The following is a 26348-nucleotide window of genomic DNA, read 5'->3' as shown; positions in this document are numbered from 1 at the left end:
AGTATAAGGATGTATTTTCGTCAAAGCAAGTATCGAATAGAATTAGTAGTGCAAATAGATTCATCTCTTTGACGCTTCTTTCATATTCACCGTCATAGAATTAATGCAGTCGATATGTTTATAGGCTTGCGAAGCCGAATAATCCTCACCCTACCGTTGATGATCATAACGGTAATTCAATTAATGTAAAATCACGAAACCTATATGTACATCGTTTTATAAATGTATCCCTCCTTTTTGCCCTAATAAAATGGAACATGATTAAAACATCAAAATAAATGCAGACGGCCTCTATTTAATTCCAAAGTTCCACTTCACAGTTACATGTATGGTCTCTTTTGGCTTTTCTTCCTATGTAACCATATGGTTCTCATGTTTTCACTTGGCGTCGCATAGCCACTGCTGTATTTTTCACTATTGTTTTCTAAAACCTTGGGTTTCGTCTTGGGAATTTTTCATCTTCTCTCTTTCTTCTCTTTCTCCGTGCATTCAAGGGATTGAGAAAGAAAAAGACAGGCCGGGCATGAAATAGGAGTCGAGAAGTGAAACGGCAGGAGAAGAGTGATTTTAAAAGGGAGGCAGAGCAGGGACGTCCTGGAGCGACTGGGGAGAAGGGTTTGGAATGGGAATGAGAGGGGCGCGAGTGGTTTAGTGCGCAGGATTTTCGGCCACAGGGGGTGGTAGGAGTGATGCCGATACGGAAACGGTTCTGGATGCCTGGAGGGAAATAAAGGGATCAGGGGTCGGTGATTCACGGAGAGTGACTGTGTGGAGGAAGGAGTAGGGTGGATTTTTAAAAAAGGTAGGATTCCTTTTTTTTATGGTGCCTGCCTTTGCATTTGAAGAGTGCGTGCCAAAGTTCACTCCTCGGAGGAAGAAAGCAGTCACGGTCAACGGGAGGAACATCCCGGCGCTCGCCTGATCCGGCGGAGTCTCAGCTCATGCAGGAGGCCCTTGAAGCCAGAGACTATGTGACCCCAAACTCCATAAATGCCTCATAAATTTTCGTAAGGGAGACTATGGAACTTGGGGGGAACCCTTTCAGTCAGGCGCGTACCATCTAGTGATGTCATTTTACAAGTTTTTTACAATGATTCTACAAATACATCAGATCGTACACGTTGACATTCGGGATTGAATTTTTGTACTAACGTACTTCTGACATACTCTTAACGACTGAGGTCCAATCGCACGGTTTCTATTACAGGAAAACACAACAAACCAGGTTGAAATGCAATCCCACGTCCATCTGGAAATACGGTGTTAGTGTTACCCTTCAAAGTCATAATGCCCGCCTCGAGTCTGTCTATATCAACACTTTGGGGACACATGATCAAGAAAAATTTTTGCGACGTAAGATATACAAACAATATATAATGATATCACTCGGGAATTAAGAGGTTACCACTTAGAATAAGAAAATAGGGTTAAAGAGGGTTAATATAATTAAAAATAAAAATGAAGGTCAAACGATATAACATCATTAAACAAATTTTAGGTACTTTTTTCACAAGTTAGTAATACAAACTTCAAAAACAGCATAACGTTTGGTATTCTCCTTTAAATTACCATAAAACTAGTTCCGTACATTTTCAACACCGGGCCTTAACTTCAATGTTATGAAATACAGAGTAAACGCACTGATGTGTAATGCATTTGGCTTATTGCCTTCTAAGTATTATTGTTTCTTGACGGCTAATCCCTTCATTACTAAACACTCAAAGTTACGATTTGGAAACATTCCCTTTAATGTTCAAACAGAGCCATATTTAAATCACCTTAATTTAATAAAATGAATACTGAATTGGTATGCAATTAAATGAAAAAAATAATTAGAGGCTTCATGAGAAGACAAAGTCACAAACACGTAGGATGAGTGATGATAGACAGAAGAGAAATCCCGATAAGGAAACCGGAATGGAATAGTAGTAAGGTCAACCATATTTTAACCAAACATTTAACTTGTTTTGCGAATGCAGGCTAAACATTAGCAAACTGTGGGGTTATTAGTCTCAAATAATGTGAAACGAACACTAAGAGTTACCTGTATTGTAAGCAACCGAATAATTTAGGATGAGTTAGACCGCGGCGTTTGGTGAAGAGTCGTACCTCTCTTTTCCTCGCGAAAGTAGCCCTCTCTTTCGAGCACGCACACGCGTACCTCGAGAAGACTCTTCCCTTAACCCATTGGACATTTCTCCTTCCCACACCCCTCACCCTTTAACTCACATCACTCCACGTGAGCACGTAGGGCCGAACCCTCACCCATCGTAAAAACCCTCACGAGAATTTCGGATGAGTGGTCCAGCGGATGAGGGCGGGGGAAGTGCTCCAAAGAAGGGACAGAGTGAGTGGGGCCAAGTGGGAAGAGGATGCAGTGTGTGTAGGGGGGGAGGAGGTAAGGTTTCAGAATGAGGGCAGAATGGAAGAGGAAGACGGTCAAAACATAAAGTGAAAATTTGTTCTTGGGTTTCCGTGTGATTGCGAAAGAGGGCTGGAGAACAGATGGCAGGGAGGGAACTCAACAAACTGGCATCGAAGAGCACTCCCTCCTTTCAACTAAAAACATATCCTACGCAATATCCTATCCTAGTATTCTCCATGACCCCAGGACCTCATGCATACTATGCCGTCTAGTAAATGGTTAACATTCCCCCGCGGGAAAACAAGGAGCATGCATTGAATGCCAGGTAGGTACGTATATGTTGTTGACTTTCATCGTTTTGAATAAGGACACCAACGAAGGCTCGATCGAGGCTGATACAATTCTACATTCAGAAATTTCCCCGACTTATCCAGCTGTGCAAATTCAGAGAGGGGAGACATGCCAGAATGAATATTTTGTACACGAATGCCCTGATTACTAAATAAAATGCGCAAGGCACAACAAATTAATCACACTTTCGAAGGAAGTACTCGTGATTTTGCATTAATTTACTATAACAAGCAAGAATCTACCCTGACCTAGATTCACACAAATAGGCCCATTCCTTTAGCATTTTGCAATCATTTTTACTATATATATACATATATATGTTTATATATCTACATATATATATATATATATATATATATTTAAATATATATATATACATTAAAATCTTATATATATATATATTTAAAATATATATATACATTAAAATCTTATATATAAATATTTAAAATATATATATACATTTAAAAAAAAAATATATATATATATATATAAGATTTTAATCCAAACGTTCTATACAATTTTAATGACGGAATATTTACGAATTTTCGTTTTACACGTGGAATGTTGAAATACACTAAATTTTAAAGGATTTCCTTTTTTCCTAGAATTTCAATCAACCCTTTCAATCCGGATGACAAAGTGGAAGATAAAAACTTTATAACTTTATGATGGATTTAAGGTAATAAATAAAAATACATCTAAAATATTTCAGAATGATCACATGGGTATCAAAAATGTCGACAACTTCGTGATAGTTAATCAGCTTCCACAAATTATTCATTCCCTAGATGTATCACTAGTGTCAATACAATCCAGCGCCACTGAGTCCAATGCACGCACATTGAGGCATTTTGGGTATAATTTGGTTTTACATCGAAATCAAATATGCGAGGGATATGAACATTATAACAAATTTTCGTAGCAATTAACCGAATTCATTTCCAGTAAAGATGCTGAAACTTGAGGGGCGACTTGGGGAACGGCAAGGAATAGATACACAGAAGAATATGTTTTGGGTGCTGTTTCAAACAAAGAATTGCAATTTCAAATCGTTTATTTGTTTTTTAATATTTTAAAATTTTTTCATAAAAAGATTTTGACTGCACATGAATTTTTAATATAACTTTTTCTTTTAACTTCTGAAATTAACTTGCTACCACATATTACATTGGGCAGGATGCTAGGGGGTAAAAAACCTTATAAATAAATAGGGAATGTTTTCTTTTTCACTCGTTGTTCCCGTTCGATTTAGAAGTTCTACAATGACAGATTTAAGAATAACCGAGGACATGATAAAGCTAAAAGAGATTGATGGGACTCATATCTTCAGGTTACTATGTACGTTACGAGGACGTAACTAGAGGATTTTAAGTATTTTATGAAGAGGTTAAAAATTAAATATAATGTATGAGAAAATTAACAAAACCGAATGTTTAAAAATAAAGTGTCAGGTGTGATTGTAATCTAGCATTATGTACTCTATGCACCACTTCCATCAAATTTAATGCGTAATTTCTTCTCGGGGAAACATGAGCAAACGCTATTTTTTTTCATTTTTATGACGGCCGCATGTTGCATTTCGGTTGATGCGAAGCGTTTTTATATAAAAAAATGCCTACTTTCAAAGTTCAACGCACCAGGTTGTGCTTGACTGGAAAAAGTTGCTGGAAAATAGAAAGGAAGTCTTGGGTACTAGGAATTTTCACTTTTTCAGCACCGCAATGCTCCTTCGGTTAATTAAGAGTGCCACTCAAAACCGCTCCGTGGGCTAAATGCGGAAAGTGGAGCTACTAAGCAACCGAGAAGAAATAACGATTCTTGCTGCCGAGAATTCCTTTTGAAGCCCCCGGTTAATTGAGTGATTTTTCCTCAGATACAAATTTTTTTTTAAATAAAAAATAACAATTATGAGACAAAATTAGAACAAATATAGGAGCATCCCTAGGAGAACAATGAAAGATTTCATTTTTTTAAGTTCCATCTGCAGCGGATAGTTGCATAAAACGTCATTTAATTAAAAAAAAACTCTACACAGGCACGTGCTCTCGCGATCACTATCATCCATGAAGGACCGTCACTTCAAGTGACATCCTGGTCAGCCCTCAGTAAAACTATGACGTCGAAATGAAGTACTGAAGGATAATTTTGTAAAAATGACCGCAAATCATCACAAGAAGTACAAAAGGAAAAGGCAATAATATTTAAACGTCAATCTGTTCCACGGCGGTGAGAACTGAAGCAATACATTTGAAACAGACCGAAGAGAACGGGCGTGTTTTTAGTACAAATCCCTTAAATTGTAAATTGTTAAAATTTCCGACGGCCGAGCCTTCCTGCTTCAATTTCACACTGGTTCCATCACTTTTGTTAAGTTAAATCAGAGATACACTCTTAGAAAAGTACTGACAGAAATGTGAAAAAAAGAATACCAATTTGAGATGTTTACGAGCCACACATCGTAGTCAGCGCCATTAATTTCAAAATAAAATCTCTGAATCATTCCCCCAGGACCCTTGACGAGACCAGACAAGCAGACATACGCTGGTGCCTAAAAGCTAATAAGACATGCATTAAAATTTTTACGGGCGAGCACCTACAACGCAAAACAGAATAAAACCCCCTCCCCCTAAGCCTTTCCCTCTTGGAATGAGCATCTTTTATTATAATTTTTTTTTAATTGACTCTTCCCATTTCAATTCCTTCTTTCCCCCTCCCAATCCGCGCGGCCGCACGCAAAAACGCACGAAGCCAATCTCAAGGCTTGGTGAATTCTTTTGCGGCCGTGCGTATTCATCACGACCCACCACCCCCTAAAAAAAACGAAAGCGAGATGGGTGGAGGGACAAAATTAGAGACATTCCTGCGAGATCTCATAGCCCCCAAAAAAAATCTTTTCATTTTTTTTACAGCGACTCTTCTACGTAGTCGGGGGGAGGCATAAATTGGGTGAGGCATTCCAGACGGGTCCTTATTCCGCCATCCTTCATTAAAAGGAATCCCGATGCTGTTACGCTCGCGTCGATAAATTGCCGCTGCCGAGGGAGTTGTGGGAAGCGGACGTTCGTGGTGTTAGCCGGAGCCAAACCCGTCAATCGTCGTGTTCCTCCCCTCCTCCCACCTTTCTCTCTCTCCCCTCTTTCCCACCGAAGACCCCCCACCCCCCGAAAGAAGAGCATAACATTTGTCCACGTAGAAAACATAAATTAGTGCTCCCTTAAACAATGTATGCGGAAAGCTAATCTTGGAGAAAACATGAGCTTTTTCATGCAGACGTGGCTGGAAAACTTTACATGGCTGCGACAACTTTAATAAAAAGCAGCAGGTTTACGACAATAGAGCGAGCGTGGTTAAACGTCCATTCCGCCGGACGTCTCATTGAACGTATCCGTGTGATGGCAGGTGCTGCAATAAATAATTTGCCTGAACTAGGTCAGCTCGTGGTCACGTCAGCACAGTACACGGTGTTTACAACTGTTTCCATTAACGGTGTTTGTAGTACAGCTCTTGGACGTGGAGGTTGAGTCAGTTAACGGACTTTGAATTGACCCTATTAATTAACTATAGCTTTTGAGTACAGGTAGGCACACAAAAACTGATTGAGGTAGTTATATTTCAAGTCCAGGTAACAAACACATCGGAAAAAGAGAGAGAAAGAAAGAAACCTCGTCGATTAAACTCACTGCCAAGGGCACTGCTACGTGCCTTTTTATAGTTTTAGTGCATGTACATGTATATGGGCTTATTTCTCAGGATTCAATCTTTCGGATGAAAACTTCCAAAATAACTCAAGAAGATGCGTTGCAGGCGAAAAGCTAATTTAAGAAACATATTGGCTATAAGTTTTCAATTACTTGACGATGAACAAACGTTCTATTATGTCTATCTATATGGCTTATGTATTTTACGGCACATAGGACGCAGAAGGCCTAATAAGACGTATCCCCTTTTTGTAGGGAATATTAAGAAAGAAAAGTTTTCACAGTCTGAGAATATGAGAACTGGTGGTGTTTTTAAGCCATCATTTTGGAAAAAAAGGCGTGTCACGTGGCATCAAACGCCATTATTCAAAATATTTTTCCGTAATACTCCTTATTTCGAGCACGAAATTTTTATGTAATATACCTAATCAAAGAAAACAATTGTTTACCTGTACATAACCTCGCGTGATTGCCTATATTCTTGAGTTAATAATAATGTAATGAAAATTTAGTCATCTATTTTTTTCTATATAAATATAAAACAAAGAATATCTGTTGCATAAGGCATCGCAGGAGTAAAGATACATGACGAAATGAAGGGATTTCAGATGGCATGACACTTAAATCGAAAATTTGAGATTGGGAATTAATACAGATCGTTTTAACGGGCTCTTAAGGCACTTGAAGTAAAGTATCACATATCGGGATGACACTGAACGAGCTAGTCAATTCGAATTACGTGAAACTGACAGAAAACTTTAAGAGCTAACCCATGGACATGGGACGTTTTAAGAGCCGAGATAACGAAACCGTTTAATTTTATGCCCGCGGTTTATGAAGGAATTTTTCAATTTGGGCGTCCATATGCGACCGAATTAGGTATGTGGAGCAATCCGTGACGGGAGTCAACGGAAGACGGTCGAGCCCCGAACACGCACGGTCATAAATATGACCATAAAACACGCGGATGAATATGCGAGAGAGCGACCGGGGTAAGGGTGTGGAAGGGGTCAAACAAAAGGCATTCTCTGCTCCCCAAACCCCGTCTCCGCCCTTCCAGTCCCCTCCCTCACACCATCACTTCCCGCCGCTCCGGCCGGAATAGCACTGTTTTAGGAGCACAAACAAAAAAAAAAGAACGTAGAAATGAAGAAAGCTCTCGCTGTAACCCATTTCCTCCAAACGTTGGTTCCCCCGCCTCGAGAAACTCGACGAGAACAGTACGACGCAGACGAAAAACAATTCCGAAACGTTAACACGGACGCAAATCACGTCACGACAAAAAAGAATTGTAGGAAACAAGACTGGGAGGGAAGGGTGATGGTGGTATTAGGGGAGGGTGGTGGGGTGGGACGAGAGCGAAAAGGGGCGACGGAGAACGACGATGAACCATCGCCGCGACTGATTTACGCTTTTCACCTTAGAGGAGGAAGAGACTGTGTGATATGGAAGAAATGGACGAGGCAAGGCTAAAGGGAGAGGGGAAGAGACCTAGGATGGATAAGGGCTAACAAAGAGCGAGCATGGAGGGGTAGAAGGTGAGAGTATCCAGCAATAAATACGCAACGAAATTACCCTTCATGTTTAAGAGAACGCCGTACCTCCTCGTTCGAAACCTTAAAGCGGATACGTTATCGAATACCGACCAGCAATTCTGGTGTTACGGGGGCTTGTTACGTAGAGTTTTTAAGTGGAAGGTGCAGGCTATCTTCCTGCACTGGCATTTGGCCGAATTGATAAAAACAAAACACACAGGATCACGAGTAAACGTGATAAAGAAACTGGTGATCTTTAGGGCCGGCGTTAACAACCAAAATTTACTTACGCGCGGTGAATTACCACAAGCCAACCAAGCTTTATCACTTAACCATTTAACGGAAAACCATCACGTATTATCGACTTTGAATTTTAAAGCTAAATTTTACGTGCGCACTATGTGAACTCCGTTGAATGCAAGTTACTCGATGCCGCTAGAAGACCTCCTTCAAAAAGATTACAGACCTGATTTGAGATTTTATTTTCTGACCATTTACACGAGCATGAGGAAAGAAGTAGAAAAAAATGGCTACCTCTTTAAATTTAGCTGCCGGGTAAGACGTTGAAGAGAATCAACGTGCCACTTCGAATAAATAATGAGGTACATGACTACGTTTCCTTTTTATTCTTAGCCTAGGATTATGCTGTAATATACGGATTGAAATGATGATGAACGAATTCACGTTGCCATTCCAAATATTTTTTATCCAGCACAAACAAATAAGAGTTGAAAACTTGTCCGTGATAGCAATAAAGAGCACAGCTAACGTCCCCAAAACTGAAATGGGTCTATACTTGTATTTCAGGGGTACAAACCTGAAAACGTACAGAAAAATCAGAGTCAGCCACAAGGAAAAGACAACTTGTAGAAATGGCTACAATTATGTTTTAACACTTAAAATACTGCTATTTTCCGAATGATGACCTCGTTTTCATATCAACAGTCACTTTCCGAAACCTACAGTAATACCTTAATATAAATTCTGGGTGATAGGCCTATAAAACCACTCATGACTACCGAATATATGGAGCAAAAAGCTGATGCAATCATTCAGTAAGGACATCTAAGAAAACTGGGGTAAGTGTATTCTTTGGAATGGTGTTCTTTTAAGACAGATTTCAAAGCTTTGTAGAAGTTTTTTTTTTAGACGATAGCTTGCTGTCTTATGAGTCACAAGCCAAAACAATAACCCACTAAGCGAAGAAATTATCTTACGTATTTACAATGTTATGATAATTTTTAAACGTCTCAATGACAATGATGAATTTAGGAATAATTTAAAACAAATTAACCTAATCTTATAGTCCAAGTTCGAAAAACCATAGCCTGCGGAATTGTTTTAATTTATTCATCTTGAAGAAAAATTAAATGAAAAATAGTATAGACAACAAATGAGACGTCCAAGTTCATCCGCTATGAAAATGAGTGAAAAAGAAAAACCTGGAAATGCCTTACTATGAAACAGAGTAAACGTAATAAATAAATCGAAGGAATGGAATTGGGCATTAAGAATGACTACACATTGACTACTAAGAAGGGTCAATTCATTTCAATGTTCAAAGATAACATGGCTAGCCTGCTTTGGTACACATGTTAAGCAATGCATAGATAATTAAGCAGTGATTCATCTCACTTGGAGCGAGCAAAAAAAAACACAAGACGGACAGCACCCAAGAGTAAAAATAAATTTTGCAAGGACGCGCTATAATTTTGTTTACGATTTCCACGCTGGGACATACTAAAAAGTCAGACGGAAGATGTGAGAAAACACCAGGGAAGAAAGGAGAAAAAAAGAAATGGGAGTTTGGAAGACGAAAGAAAACTGGGGAGAGCTAGAGAGCGAAGGTGACAAAGACACGAAAGCCCTGAAATCAAAATACCGTAGGCGAAAGGGAGTGAATAATTTCGCGGGAAAAATTCAAATCTGTGGGCACATAAATTGGGTTGAAACGTGGCGAACCACACTTCTTTGAAGGAAGAAAGTATCGGTTAGGTGAAGGAGATATCGATGGGAGAAAAGAAACCCGGAAGAATGAGGCTTGCGTTCAAAGGAGAACGGGTAACATTTTGGAAGTAAGAATTGTGTCTTCAAACGAATGATGGGGAAATTTCCCAGTAACATGTCAAGAAGAGGTTTTGTTTCACATTACTTGAACCTCATTTTGAATATTGAGCATTTTGTGCTCAACGGCGAAAGTTAAAACACGTCAATTAAGCAGATTTACAAAAACATTCTGATACATTAAACTGTAATAACAAGCGGGAAGGGTTTAACTGTTAAATAAAAACAGATTGGGAATGAACTAAGGTATGTAGATTAACAATATCAAGAAGGAACACATTGGAGAAATACAAGTAGTACCAACTGACTACTGACACCGAGGGAAATATTTTTAAACCACCCCTACATACGTATTTTAAATCCACAGTGATAGCCTAGGAAAAAATTACTTTTAACTTTTAAAAGATCCTTCTCATATTCAATTTGCTATCGGAAAAGTAAAAATCACTGCAGATGAATAATACTAAAGATAACTATTTAAACTGAATATTGACTAAAATAATCCTTTTCTTTTGACCTTTAAGATTAAATCAAAATTTTCCTCAAAATTACTGATTGCTCATAATTGCTGAGATCACACATGATGTCATAGGCATGAAGAAACGGCAAACGAGTACATATGCACTCAGCGGTTTTTATTTCTCTAATAGATACAGTCAAGAGGGACTTTAAAGTGACACACTTAATCACATAAGGAACAACTCAGTCAGACAACATAAACGTCCTGGGAGGGATTTGAGGGCATTTACTATAGATTATCTCACTTAAATAACCTTGTTCACCTCGAGGTAACATGAGTAGAGAGGTTTCCAAACAAACCGGGGAACATTGAATTTTCAACCGTAGCATGCCATAGGCCCAAGCATAGTTTATGTTCCACTCAATGCGCCTATATTATAATGTTAATCGAAAAAGAATTTATCTATCCATTTCGGAATTAACAATATTAAATCATTCAAAATGAAAAATTCTTATTAGTTCAAGTCGAAGCCTTGTTGATCGATAATTGTCTTAATCGGCATTATCAAAATACTAATAAAGGCGCAAGCATAAATAAATGAAGAATTACAAATAAAGGCTGTTAACTTTGTAATGCATTGACAATTAATATCGATGGAAATCATTAATTAGGCGATAAAAACCAAAAAATAAATAAATAAAATGTGTTTGCCCTTAGAATATATTAAGTATTTCATTTTCATTTTATAACATTAATATATATAGCTATTAGCCCAATCCCTATCATAGAATTTTGTAAGTCAAAGACGAAATCAATTAATAAACTTATTACTTGTGTTTTACGACTCTAGCAGCGTCTCTAACACCCACGTGAGTTGGTTTGAAAAATTCAGCAATTCGATCAAGTTAAATCTGCTAAAATAAATCTTACAATGATGGAAATTTCATTTTTACTACCAAATTATCCGTTTATAGACTTCCTCAGTATTTTCATGAATGTATTCCTAAAACTCTCTGCCACAACTTTTGCCATGGATTTCTACGACGTGGGTGTGACCTATGGATACTGAATGCAAAAATGACTAATGGTTCTGATTCATTAATGACCTCCCATAGCCCTTTCCATACGTGAATATCATTTCCACGACCTCAGTAACTCAATATGCCCCAAAACGTACCCGATGAATACGTCGAATTGTCGAATATATAATTGCTGTATTAAACAACTAAACAACTAGAGATCTGGTAGTTCCGTTCCTTAAAACGTCTCATCTTGCGGCATTTGTCCTTTCGAAAAGAGCTCTGGTGCAAGATGGCAACGAGGATTATTTCGCAACAGATATGAGAAACACCGGAACTCGATCAACTCTTTGACAGCCGCAGACATACACTCCTTCCTTGTGAAACCCTCGCCCCCTCTTTTTCACCTAAAGGATTCCCGTCCGAGATGAGGACCCGCGGTGGTTAATAATAGAATAAATACAGTCTGCCAAATTGCCTGCGTCAATGTTAATAACCAGAGTTGATAGGATGAGGAGTGGGAGACATTGGTGTGTGGTAAGCCGAGATTAGTGCGAGGCTCATGCTTGGAGAGAGGGGGGAGGGTAACTACAGGGGAATCCAACGCCAAGAGGTATGACTGCGAATTAATTCGGATTAACAGACGCAGTGTACCATGAAGATTGCCGCTTAGAGATGGGAAAAGTTATGGCAAAAAGTGATGGCACAATACCTTGACCGTAAAAAAGAATCGGTCGTAGCATATATACGTAGAGTCCTGGGTGAAAGCACTGTGGAAAGAATGGGCATGGAATCGAGGAGTTACTACCCTCACCTGCGTCACGAAAAAATGAAATACCAAATATATTGATAGTAGTATATGAACTAACTTTGTACTTACCACATTGGATTTTTTAATGTTCACGACCAAGATTTTGTAACAAAGCAGCAACGTCAAGTTAATATTTATCATGAAGATGTAGCTTTCCTACCAAACCATGTCCATGGCCAATAAAAAATAATGTAGAAACTGCAAAGGGTTTTCATTTATTCCTATCATGAATGATTTCCACAAGTTTTGCCCAAGAGCTAAATATACTGATCCTCATATATTTCTAGTACAATAATTTTGAGATCGAATGCTACAATAAGCTGGGAAGGAAATAACTGAATTCTGGATCCACACCGAACCGCAGTAAATACTTTAAATAATTACAATTTTGCGTCAAAGCTTGTTTTATAATAATAATTGACATGCCAAGCCCAAAAGAAAATTTTAGGCCAGCCGTAGCAGGATTGATAGAAATAATCCACACACATTATTTTCAATTTCATTATTTTTATCACATACATTCCATATTAAAGAATCAACAAAGACGTGATTCGAGGACTATATGAAAGGTATATGATTGGCAGGGTGCCCAAAATGAGTTCAAGAGTCAGGACCACGTGTTTTTTATTTTCTCTTGAATTACTGGTACACACTGCCAAATTTCAAATAAGAATACGGATGAAAATATTTTAAAAATTGGAATCGCTGACCACATGAAGCATCACTGAACATTGACTGGGGCAAAACACGAGTCGTGTATCCTGCATCCTATGCAACCTACATGTCATAATATAACCGAACAGGTGGAAAATAAGGTTAGCATTTTGTCACAGCCCTCAATTGTCATCAGCGGGCTTAAGAATGAATGGCACATGATAGCAGGCAGTAAAGGTGGCCTTCACATCGGTTTAATTCTCACGTAGGAAGTTAGGGGAGGTTGACACCCCAAGAAATGATGCACATATCACATACAATACGAATGCATATTTTTATTGGATGCCCTACTTTCTCAATTCATGTGGTTTGCATGCGGTGCCTAAAACATTTTCTAAAGAAATGTGAAAATAAAAATTTCACTTTCGTATATAGTATATGTCCGAGAAAATTGAGATTCGTTCTTGCTTTCAATTCCTCTTCCCCGCAAACATACGATAAAATACACTTTCATTTACACTTATCAAAAAAACTATTCACTATCGCTTGACGTAATAGTAATTGCTTCAGTATAAATGTTGCAAACTGCTGACTTTAAGTTGCTTTCATTGGCAAAAAATGATCATATACAAGCGAGGTCAAATATATCCAACCTAATCCAGTCGACAATATCCTTAAATAGAAAATATTAGCAGCACTCACGCTTGTTGAGTGTAGGATTCAAATTTTCACAAAACACTATCCCCATATCAGGAATATATCCCAATTATTGAGACACAGTATTTTTTCTGCTAATTTTTAATCACTTCGTCGCATACCTCTGCATACGGCACAGCAGAATACCGGGAATGTTCTTCGCTGAATCAGATGCAATGATCACAACCATGTCTAAATGGAAACCAGAAAACTTAATCTTCTACCGCTTATTCATATCCTGAAGGAAAAGGAGTAACAAATGCCCTATTGAATGCCAGTAATAGATTCAACTGGCGGAACGACTCATTTCTATCACTATCTTTCATGATGAATGGGGAAGGTTACCGAAGGATCGTCGATTTACTTTCCTCGTGCTTTAATGAAAGCCATCTACTTTCAAATAAGCAGCCTTTGCATGATCAATAACATTCACGCTATACGGATGAAGATGGAAAAAGATGGATTTTTATATTGAGAAAAATTATATCACGCACCCAAGCATTTCCATTGAATTACAGATGTTTTCGTTCTCTTCCTTTGGCACAACAAAAAAAGAGCGCGATTGATTGCAACTGGATGAATTCTGACGTAATTAAATGAAAGGTCATCTAAATGCAATTTATAACGTACCTTGAAGAATAACGATATAAATTCTTAGGTAAGAATTACGTGAATTGATGGAATTCCACTCGTATAAACTGTTTGAAACAAATACATAAGCAAAGGTTTCTATACAGTTCCTGTACATTCGTCTTTTGGTCATTCCTAGCTCACGTTTGGCCCTATTCAATCTCGTAATGTGTAGATTATAAATTATACACGCCACACATCAGAGAGATAGTTAATCAAAAAGACAGAATAATTCTTCGTTATAAAATGTTACAGGCGAAAATGTATCTCAGCCCGATTATGTAATCTCATTAATTAGTACTACATGAGAAAAACAAAATTGACCATTTCCACAGATTTATTTGTAACGTACCACGCGTTCCAGTTCATCAAACCATCCTCAGATACAAGATTCAAATTGTGATAAATCATATTTATACCTGTTTGAGGAAGGGGGGGCGGGGAGAAAAGGATGAGGAGTAAGGTAGGCGTGGACAAAGAGGGGAAACATGGAGAACTCAAAGACTCAGAGAAACTAAAGAAATGGAGAGGTAATAAGAGGGGGGGAGATAAACACTTGCGGCCATTATTGAGAGGACGGTGGTAGGTAGCTGGTATCCTGGCGGTAGTAAGGAGAGAAGAATACATAAGGTTTAAGTGGGAAGGGAACATGGAAGGGATAGAGACAGATCAGGTGTCACAGGAATCACACTTCATGAAGTGCGATTCCTGTGACATATGCTACAAAGGCCAGACCGGTAGAAGTTTCAAGACTAGAACAAAAGAACATGAAAGATACTGGAGGACTTTTGATGAAACATCACTCCTAGCTAAGCATCTACTGAAATCATCCCACTCATGTGAATTTAATCCTGAGATACTTTACCACAAAAATAAGGGCAAAAGACTTGATATTTTAGAGCAACTTGAAATTATAAAATTAAGTATGAATGTTCGTTTAAATGACAATATTTTTATAAATAAATTTCCTCTCCTCAGATCCCGTTTCCACAACAAACAGTGAAACTCCCTCTCCCCAACTGACTCCACCCTTCGCGTATTTTCCCATCCCCCTACCCTCCACTCTCAGTACGTGTCGAACAAACCTTCCTTGATAATGTCCACTTATGCCTGATCCATCAACCTTCTTCCATCCCTTCCATTTCCCTTTCCCGTTTAATCCTTTTCTTCTTCTAACCGTGCTTAAGCCCAGTAGGTTTTTAAATAATTCCATGAAAGATGAATGATGACCAAAAATAAGTGTAATCCATCAAAAACGGCCATTTTTATGGCGGCTTTCTAGATGGATGAGTGCAGAGCTTACATTTTTCTCGAAGCTTAACAATAACTAAAATCAAAAAACGCATGATGTACGCCAATTAAATCCTTACTTTTATAAAATGGTGTATTTATATAACTAATGAATTAATATATACATTACTTTATTGTCGTTAATTCATCAAAATCGAGCCATTAAAACATGCCTCGTCAAAATAAGTTTAAAAGATGAAAATCGATACGACTGATAGAGGGAATTACAGGGGACACGAAGGGAAACCGTAAAGCAACTAATGGGCATTAGTATGGACGTATACGCATACACTCAGTTTTAGAGGAAAAACTTGTAAATGTACCCCTGCGTGACGCATGGGGCCATATGATGGAAACAGAAGATTAGAAATTCATAAGTGCAAAACGAAGGCTTTGATTTTTACTACTTAATTCTTGAATTTTACAGCCAAATTTAATTTATAAATCAATAAATGAGAGTGCGCTTGATCGAAATCAAGTGATACTTATAAACTATGTCACGCGTTTTCAGAAGGAAATACTGTGGTATCTGAGCAAGCGGTATTAGGTATGGTTTAGCTGTCGTATTTCATCTCAGACTATTTTTCTACTTCTATTTGTTCTACTGAATGCTACAAATTGTGAACGATTAGTATTCGTTATAATGAGGAATTAATTAAGCATTCTTATCATTTATTATATTGAATCCATCCACAATTTACAAAGACAAGAGGGAAGAGGTTAAAAGGGTAATTTTTTCGACGTCCAGGAATTCTAGGGGGGTAATTACCTCCTTTAACCCTCCCCCTCTTGACTCATGATACACGCGCGCCTTTCAGTAAGACGTGCTCTTCTCCAGTCTCCCTCTCACTTTCCCTCTGACCCCCCCCCCCATCTCCCTCTAGCTCTCCATCCACCCCTCACGCGTCCTCTCCCATATTTCTGCCGTTCCTTATTTTTCATCCTCACCCCCTCCTCCCCCACTCATCATCACTCGCTCCCCTCCCCCCTCTCCCTCACTCAATCTCTCCCCACTCTCCCTACTTTCTCTCTCCTTCTATCCCCCTCCTCCTCTCGTAGCCCCTCCCTCCCGCCCCCTCCCGACGCTAGATGGGGGTTTCCAAAAATACCCACCAAGTTGGAAGTCCACGTGGGCACAAGACATATCCAACAAACCAAAAGGAAGAGAAAGAGAGAGAGAGAGGAGAGTTTCTCCCTCCTCACTCTCCTGCCTCCCCCTTCTCTCTCTCCCTCCCCTTTTCCATTCCTACTCCCCACCACACCCTACCTCCACATCATACGACGGCTCCCATGGCGGCTAACAGAAGCCTAACGCCTTACGTATTCAGTGACGGGGACGGATATCGGCATACCTCGTAGAGCATATTAAAGTTACCGCGATATGCAAGTAAGATACACTACACATACACGCCGCTGCCACTTTGATGAAGGGCACGTTACAACTTTTAATGCATTGCCTGAAGGAGATGGCAATACGCAAAATGTTGTGCGAGTACGATCTTATATTCGCGGTAAATACATACGTTATTAATCAATTACAATTTTACACCCCAGACAACGATAGTCACACGGTCAAGGCATTGATAATTGTTTCAAATTTCTAGAGGCAATTTCTTTGATACGAGGGTGAATCAAGTAACATCCTTGGAAAGTGGGCTAAAATGACAAAATAACGTCGCAATGTCCTGTTAGTCAGCAATAGTGATAGCCGTGTTTTGAGAGAGCCCCACAGTTAGCAGCATGATGCAAGAAAGCAACAATATGGTGAAACAATTGTTTAAACATTTCAGCTGCATTTGCAACATGCACCACAGAGGGGCAGCATTCTCTTATTGGTTTGTTGAGCAATTAAGAGGGGCAAAATTCATCAATGAATGAAAATTGGTAATTCAACTCCGTCATTCCACAAAGTTCGTGTGAACTAGGCAGTTCCTAAAGCGCATTACTTCGCTAAGAGACTACCCTTGACGAGGTCAGGCACACCAAGTGTTGGCACCGGCGGCCTTTGTAGCAGTTAAAGCCATGGCTTTTCTGGAGGCACGATCGTATTGCCAACTTTTTAAGTACTATAATAATTCTATTGCACACCATGGAGAGCACATATGAAAATAATGTAACTGAGAACCTTTTGTAATCAAGACATAGCGAGGTAAAAAATATACAGGATTCAAGGTTTTCATTTGGCTCTCCCCGGTAAAAAATCCCATTCTTTTCTAAATTTATGCCAAAGACAATTTCGGAGCGGAAAATATGTTGAGGGATAATTATGTTAAATTGTTAGTTACAATATCTTTGAAACCTATGATGGAGAAACTTTAATTTCATTGTTACATTCCCATCTTTTCATATTGAAATATGTTTTATTGGAGATTAAGCCATACTTTATGGTTGAGGACTTGTAGAATAGTGGACGTAGGTTATCCTGTTCCTGGTATTTGACGGAAATTCGAAAAATATTTCTTTAAAAATTCCTACAATTGCAGTTAATTTACCCCATACAAAAGCACATGCTATGCTAATTCATACACACTCTTTGCTGAATATGTAATCACACTTTTTCGATTTAAGAAGGAAATTCCCCACTTTTGCGATTTACTTAAAGCATAAATCCACCTGGAGAGAAGGTTACTTCGTTGAATAAGGCATCTGACATTTCACACGGTAGTTCATTCGATAAAAAGCTGATAAAAATAATCGGAAAAAATGCCAAGAATCTTCTTTTTTTATTCGCGACACATTAATTAGCAAAGAGAGCACATTCGGAGAACGAAAAGTTCTAAAAGGATAGACGCATTCTTCGTGGTGATTTAACCCAACTCTCGCAGACGGAGATATGAGAAGGCCGTTGGAGATTTGGAGGGAAAAAAGAAACGGGGAAGAGAGAGAGAGAGAACCGAGAAGAAAGACGTGGAGGGAGGAAGGGAAGGAAGAGGGGATGTGAGAATTTGGAGGGAGAAGGAAGACGGAAGAGAGAGGGGGGGATGACCCGTCTGTCTCTCTTCCACCGCGAAAAAATTCCGCTCTCTCTCTCCCCCCCTTCCCCCCTCCATTCCTCCTCCCCCGCCCCCCTCCATTTCCTCAACCCATCCTCCGCCCCCCCCCCCCGGCCGGGTACCCAAAATGCTCACTTAGGGGCCCACGGCTCGCCGCGAAAAACAGTGGGTGGGAATTCCAGAGGAACGCATTAAAAAAGAACGCGTTTTAACCCTTCAAGAAGTTAAAAAAAAATAAAAAAGCGGAAGAAAATGTTAGGAGGGTGGAAGGCGAGCCGAAGGGTCTGGAAGTGAGAAGTGTGTAGGTTGGGGCTGCAGGGGAGACTTGAGGGCCAATACGGGTGTGAGGTGGGAGAGGGGAGGGATGGCGAGCGCGGAAGAAGGTAACAAAGTGAGAGGCTGCCGCTCGGGAGCATACGGAGGAGAAAGGAAACAGGTGAAAGCTATACTTGGATTGACTGGTGCGAGAGGGGGAGTCGGGAAGCCCTCCTGCACCTCGTAATGACTAAAACGAGCAAAACAGTATTAACAATGATTAACGATTCAAAATGAGTGACGTGATCCGCGCCATGAAATGAGAAATATATATGACGCATGGGAGCCGAAGAAAATGGAATAGAGACGACGGTAAACCTTCGGAAGATTTTGTTGATGAATGGCAACAAAACGTTGGACGGGAAGAGTGTGAAATGATGAAGCACTTAGAAAAATGGACGAGGAGGAGACACTGGGTGAGAACTAAAATAAAAGCGTAAAAATGTAATGTAATGAAAGTTTTAAGGAAACATCCCGCCACCAATTATAGGATAGGAAATAATAAAATTATCCATGCACCACCCATCAGTAGCCGTACCGAAATGGTATTACAATGCCGCAATCCTCAGGTGAGCCAAAGAGGAACGCCTCAGGGGCGATTAGTGTATGCTTGACATAGGAGTTAATTAATAAATAACGAGACAAAATTACTACGATTTGGCAGTCGGCATGTGCCACAGAATGGATGCCCACGGGGCAGCTGAAGATATTTTTTTAGATAAATAAGGTCAGTCAAATAGTAATCTCTGTACTTTGCGGGAGCAATTGATTACTACGCTAACCAATCCTATGATAATACATTTGAAATACCGCCAGATTACGTGGGAAATGGAACTATCAATAGTTACAATTCATCGCGATCCATCCAAACACATCATATGTTTAAATGGATTACAAATGAATTGTTAGCCTAATCTAGAGTAATATTTGCAACTACTCGCCTTTGTTCTTATTTCTCCTTACTGTTGGCACAGTAGTCATCGCGATAAACTACCGTGCAGTGTAAGTACATTGGCACATCTTACCATCCATTCCAGTACGATCAAGCCATGTATATAACTTGATCTAACATGTATCTACCACAAGTTTTCATTAAACCAGAGATGGATAAAGGACAAAAACACAATACAATAGAATTAATATGACCTCTGTGCAAAGGATGAAGTCTATTTTCTAGAAAAAATATTGCACTAACGTTAGCTTCTAACAAGCACTCTGCGTTGGCTGAAATCAAGAAAAAATTTTTAAACTTTTGAATTTTGGTAGTTTTGTGAATCAATTACCGTGGATGAAATTCTTTACGATTACATCTTTACAAGGCTTTTTCATACACAAGTGCATATGAAGATGATATCGAACTATTGCCGTGAAGGTAATCCTTCCATTCAGATCCTTATAGTATATTAATAAAGCCGAGATTGAAGGAGAACTACAAAATTTTTATCAACACTACTTCTAACTAACATATTTCTTGCAACATAACGCGTCTTATTCAGCTTATTGCATAATTATTGTAGAGGACTAGATTTGGAATTGGATGTAAAATGGTTGACGAATAATTTCTTACGTTAATTTAACCGTCAATTCTAATTCAATTCCAATTACGATAGCAAATCCAAAGAACTAAGGTTTAACACACGAATCTGGCACGAGTTTTCAACGTTGGAGTTATCCCAATTCCGATTTTCGTGGGAAACACTACTGTAACGGTCTTAGCATTAGTACTGGTCGACAGATTCAGCTTCGATTTGGATGAGATGTTAACCAGGTTATCTTCTGTCGCATTTCTTTTAGCCCTCAGCTATTGAATTCAAGAATAGGTTACAATTACTACGGTGCAAATTTTATTCGAATATATTCACAATCCCAAGAATAATGAAATTACGTACCAGACGTGATAATTACTGCCACCTGCCAAACAAAAAAGCACCTCCATCCATCTGATCTTAGAAGAAAATTTAATCATTTTCTTCTAAAATAGAAGAAAGTAACTACGCCTACTACGCCCATCATAGTGGATAAAACACTATTCTTATTGTAGATGAACAAATTCGATTCATTGGATGAAGATGAACCGAAGGAATAAATAAACTCCCTACCTATAATTATTGACTTCCAGAAACTCCACGCCTACATGACCACCTGCTGGGCAACAAACACATGCTCAATGATGTGGATATTACAACGCCCTCATCTTTATATTATTTCCCCACCCTGTGGAACACTTTCGCTTATAACCCAGCAATTTTCCACGGCATTAACGCGCTTCAACGCGCCTACCCCAATAATCAACTAACTAGAGACCTCTATCATCCCTTTACCGCCGTTCTTGCAAGCTACAAAAATATTATGTAAAACTGCGAAACCCTTCCCCCTTCATTCCGTGTGGCTCTATCTGGCTTTCACTCGGGAAAAAAGGAGATTAAAAAAATCACCGCGAGACGTCTGAGATGATTTAGATTCGGGTGACCTAAGACGTTACTTCACCCGCTTCCCCGTGACGCAATCGCGCGCCGTCCATCGTCACCACGGACGTGGAGAATGGTTGGGAGGGAGAGAGGGGATGTGCCGGGAGCCACGGCGGTTGGGAGTGAAGCTGAACGGGTTGGCGAGGGGAAGGGGAGGAGGTCGCCAGGCAAAGAAAGGGGTGGGTGCTGGGGAAGGAGAGGACGCCCCGAAAGGCTAAGGGAACATGCGAACTGGCGTCGCCATGGATTCCAAGCGTGCGAAATTAGAAGTTTCGGGAGAGGAGAGAGGGGCACGAGTGTAAGTACGCAATACGCGTCCCGCTGGAATACTCTCTTGGGGTCGCTTGTCCCGCTTCTGCGGTCGTGCTCCGGATTTGAATTCCGTCAAAAAAATTTCTCATATCGAACAACGAACTTGAATCGGAGATCCGTGCGAATTGTTATATTTTTTGCATGCAAGTAGATTTCTACTCGAGCATGCCGGCGGGGTTACCGGTGGGAAACTCGCCCATTTGCTGATCCAAAAGGTTGCAGTTTCGAATCACGATTTGGGCATGGGTGAGGTGAAAACTTGGGTCGTGGCCTCTTCTAAAGCCAGCAAAAGGACTTGGGTTTGGCATATAAAGACACCATTGGCATATATGTCACCAAAGATGTCAGAAAAGAAAAATACGATACGCACGCTTGGCTCTTTAGATTGCCTCTTACTCTTCTCTTTTTGAGCCTCGTTGACATACCCGATTAACTCTCTTCTACTTAGATCTGTGATGCTTCGGTATACCGTGTGTGCAAATATATATATATATATATACACATTCAAACACGAAATCCCGCCAAACGGCGAATAAATACTCATATATACAGAAACATATATAAGGAAAAGGGATAGGAACACGCATAAAGGACGAACACAATAGAGGTGGGGAAGGCGGAATCGAACGGATCACAAGAGTAAAAATATTTCCTCAACCGGGACTCGAACACCGGATCTTTCCACTTACCGGGCGGATGCTCTTAACCACTTGAGCTATCGAGGATATGTAATTTACCCTGAGATCCGTGGGTCTTATATGTCGCCAAGCGCCCCGATTCTTTAGCCAAGAGATGGCGTCAGGGGGCTGTTTCACCCACCAAAGGATATATATATATATATATATATATATATATATATATATATATATATATACCTTCAAACACGAAATCCTGCCATATGGCGAACAAATATTCATTCACATGGAAATAGATGCAAGGAAAAGGGATAGGAACACATAGAAAGAACGAACACAGGAGAGGAAGGGAAGGCGGATCGAACAAATCACAAGCGCAAAAATATGTCCTTGACCGGGACTTGAACACCGAGTTTCCACTTGCCGGACGGATGCTCTGACCGCTTGAGCTATCGAAGAAACGTAATTTAGACTAGGATTTGCGGCTCTTTTATATTAACCAAGTGCCCCGATTCTTTGGCCAAGAGATAGCGCCAGGGGGCAGTTTTACTCACATATATTGTGTATGCACATGTGTATGTATATATGCGTGTGTGTATCAAAATTTCAATTACAGACAAAAAGATACGAAAAGCAGACATTTTACTTAAGAAAAGAATACAGAATTCCTGACACTAAAATATAATTGCATCCTAATGTTATTGACAAAAACAAGCCCCAAATTCTGCGCGCCTTTGCATTAAAGAAACACGGAATTATGAGATCCGAGAGGCGGTCCACTTGCCCGTGAGAGCATACTGATTCACCTAATTGCGTTACGAGTCCGGAGGCTTCCGACCCGGAGGGCTATAATTTATTGGCGCCCTCGAAGGGGGTGATGGCCGGGGGGAGAGCACGGATGCGAGCGCCGAAGAGTGGTACGGGAGAAGGGATGACGATCCCTCTCTCCTCTCGCATTGATGGCCCTGAATGGAGGGGAGCCATGACCTGGATGGGGTTTGAACTCGGCCGGTCAAAGACCTCCATTTAGGGTAATCCATACTTACATGGGAAGGGTGGATGGGTGGAGGTTGAGATGGGACAGAAGGAGAAGAGGTGGGGAGAGAGAGAGGAGTAGGCGTCTAGCATTCGAAGTTTCAAAATTAGGTTTCCAGATCGAGTAAATATTTGATTCAACAGTGGGTGCGGGAGGACGCGACAGGGGAAGAAAGGAAGGAAAGAGTGCATTAGGGTTGGTTCGGCCTGGGCATTCCATTGCGAGGAACGACGAGTCAGAGATATGCACAAGCACACACACATACACACAGACAGAAGAGCACCCACTGCACGCGAAATCCGTGAGGCGGCGAAAATAGTCGGCTAACGCTTGGGGCATCTGAGCATGAGTTCCCTGGAATCTGAGCATGAATTCCCTGGAAAATGTTCACCTTTCCCTCGGTATCTCTTGCCGTTCCAAAGTTCTATTTGAAAGACTTTTCAAATTGATGCTTGTGAGAAGCGTAGCCCCGAGGACTAGACTCTTATTTGTGTTTCGGTTTCACCTTCTGACGACATTCGGACCAGGAAGATGGACTAAGTGAAATTGAAAGACAAGTTTTAATATTGAGAGTGATTTCATACAAGGCAATAAGACAGTGGCGTTCCACCGACCCTCAGCACCTACAGTTCTGGCATGACATGAACCACAGCTGATATCAGAAATTAATTAATTTCTCTTAAACGACAATGAAATATTAAAATCATTTAAATTAATAGTTATCGTTCTAATTAAAAATTCAACCGACTATTCATCCAAGAGGGGGCTCAAAAATTGGCCATGCAGTAGACATTGGCTGACTATAAAACTGCTACATATTTCGCAATCCAGGGAAATTTATCTGACTATGCTTTACTTAAAACAAGCCGTAGGGAATTCGGCAAAGTTGAGAGGTTAAAAGTTCCCTGAAAACCCTTCGATACAGTGATAATGACAGGAACTTTCCTGTTCACTCAGGGATTTATTTCCTCTTAATAACCACACATCCTGGATACGTTTCGTGGCGTCCAGCGGAATTTGTTCGGGATGGAACTTGAGGGGTCATTCATTCAATCACCGGTCAACCATTTTTAACGGCAGTCCAACCCAAAACTCTGACAAATTAATTTCAATTCCTCCGTACTTTATCACCAGTGCAAGCGCCAGATTCCCCCGGTGCTCGAAATTTTACAAAAAATTAGATCCGGCATAAAGGATATAAAAGTTCTCATCCACGAGACTGCGGGGAAACGCGACCGTAAATAGCGAACCAGCGCACAAAAATTCGCGGGTCCGTAAAATATGTGTGTGGGCTCGCATACCTAAACTTCATTTCGGGGCACCGTAACGATGATATTTGAATACGAGCGGAAAATTCGGTCGCATCGAAATCCGCATTGATTTGGTATGTCTGAGGGAAGGGGAGGGGTGTGGAAATTATTGTCCGGTGAGTGGTAAGGTTTGGCTTGCAGCGAAGAGGAGGAGGGGGAGGGGTCGGACGAATGGAATTCGTTGTCGCGAGGAGTAAAAGGGACAGAGATGCGAATGTGCATTTGCGAGGTGGGGAAACGCGAGTTTTTCTTTCGACCATTGGAGGGAGACCGGGCACGGATATATATTTCGAAAGTGAAAGTTAAACGTCCCTTGTCCCGTCCCCCCTTGTCGCGGTGCTGCGGATTTACAACTGTAACTGCGAGCGGCGACGTAGGACGAGACGTGTCCAGATATGAAATAGCACCGGGCGATCGAATGCGAATGGACCTTCTGGTACTCCCGTTTCGTGCCGCGAAGCTTTAACTGCCTGAAATTCGGCTGGGGAAAAAAGGAGACAAGACGTGACATGACGACTAAAGCTTGATCTGCAATCAAATTCGAACTTGCGGAGTCTTAGACTGAGGGGAAAGGAGAGGACAGGAGTGCGTCGTAAAGATATGAGATGAGATGTATGTAAATGTCGTTGAAAAAACCAATGTAAATGGGATGTGCGCGAGCAAAAGTTGAGATTAAATCGGCGGAATGAATGATCAATGAAGGAGTTTCACGATGAGCAAGTTTAAAGAGAGTCTTTAGTGCTAAAAGCAGTTTAAAATGAAAACATCATTTCTTGGGCCCCACATATTGATAGAAGTTACAGGATTGAGAACAGAAGGTAGATAATGGTAGAAGTAACGGTCGTAGAGAGCTCTAACGTACTGGCTTCCCACCGAGAGGGCCCGGGTTTCAATCCTGGAGATATTTTTCAGTGGTAGCCCGATCCCTATTTGAGGTTCCTTGTTGGAGAAAACTTTCAGTGAGTACGCCGTCCGTCGGATGGGACGTTAAACTGCGGACCACTAGGCGCCTTTCGACAAGAGCAGGCTATTGCCGATGCCGGGTTTCCCTCCAGCCTTTCTCCATTCCCATCCATCCATAATGGCACAAATGGCCTTAGATGTCGGTCGCCTCCCCTTAAAACTACTCCTATTCGATGGGAGCTACGACGGAATGATGAAAGCAATGAGATAAGCAGATGCATCCATAACTCACTGTTAAATAATTACTGCCAAGCATCATGTCAACGAGATACAAGGAAGAATAGTGTGAAAGACGGTTTAGAGCTGAAAATTAAAACTAAACTATTAATTCTCCAATATTTTTAACCATGGCAGGCAGTATCTAGCTAAACATGATTTTTTAGAGAGGAGTGAAAAGTACTTGAATTCGTATGTAATCTTAAAAAGAATGGCGTAGTGCCCTGAAAAACATTTGGTGTTGATAGAAAAAATAGGATTAGATGAAAACATTTTAAGTAGCAGGATTTGTTAAATATTCCATAAATGAATAGATAAAACAGTGGAACGGGTAATATTTTAGGAAAAAAACAAAATATAAAAACGTACTATAAGAAGATATCCCATATGAGTTAGACTAAAGAATAACTCTGAAGAGAAAATTCAGTTTTAATAATTATAATTCATGCTCAGTGAGCTGATAAAAAGACAAGACTTTTCACACGACATTTTCTTCGTGCTTTGAAACCATTTGAAGAATTTTAGGT

At 40.2% G+C, this 26348-nt stretch overlaps 1 protein-coding gene and 1 non-coding gene across 2 annotated transcripts in view; both read right to left on the bottom strand.

Moving 5' to 3' along the window:
• LOC139696938 (atrophin-1-like) overlaps positions 1-26348 on the bottom strand; it is an 826129-nt gene that overhangs the window by 514494 nt on the left and 285287 nt on the right. The gene's annotated exons all lie outside the window — the stretch shown is intronic.
• On the bottom strand, positions 22311-22386 carry TRNAT-GGU (transfer RNA threonine (anticodon GGU)). Its single transcript has one exon. It is a non-coding gene; the product is annotated as a tRNA-Thr (tRNA).

The sequence above is a fragment of the Hetaerina americana genome, unplaced genomic scaffold (assembly GCF_022747635.1).
Source record: "Hetaerina americana unplaced genomic scaffold, ioHetAmer1.1.p SCAF_7, whole genome shotgun sequence".
Taxonomy (NCBI): Eukaryota; Metazoa; Arthropoda; class Insecta; order Odonata; family Calopterygidae; genus Hetaerina; species Hetaerina americana.
This window is presented reverse-complemented; position numbering and strand designations above follow the sequence as displayed.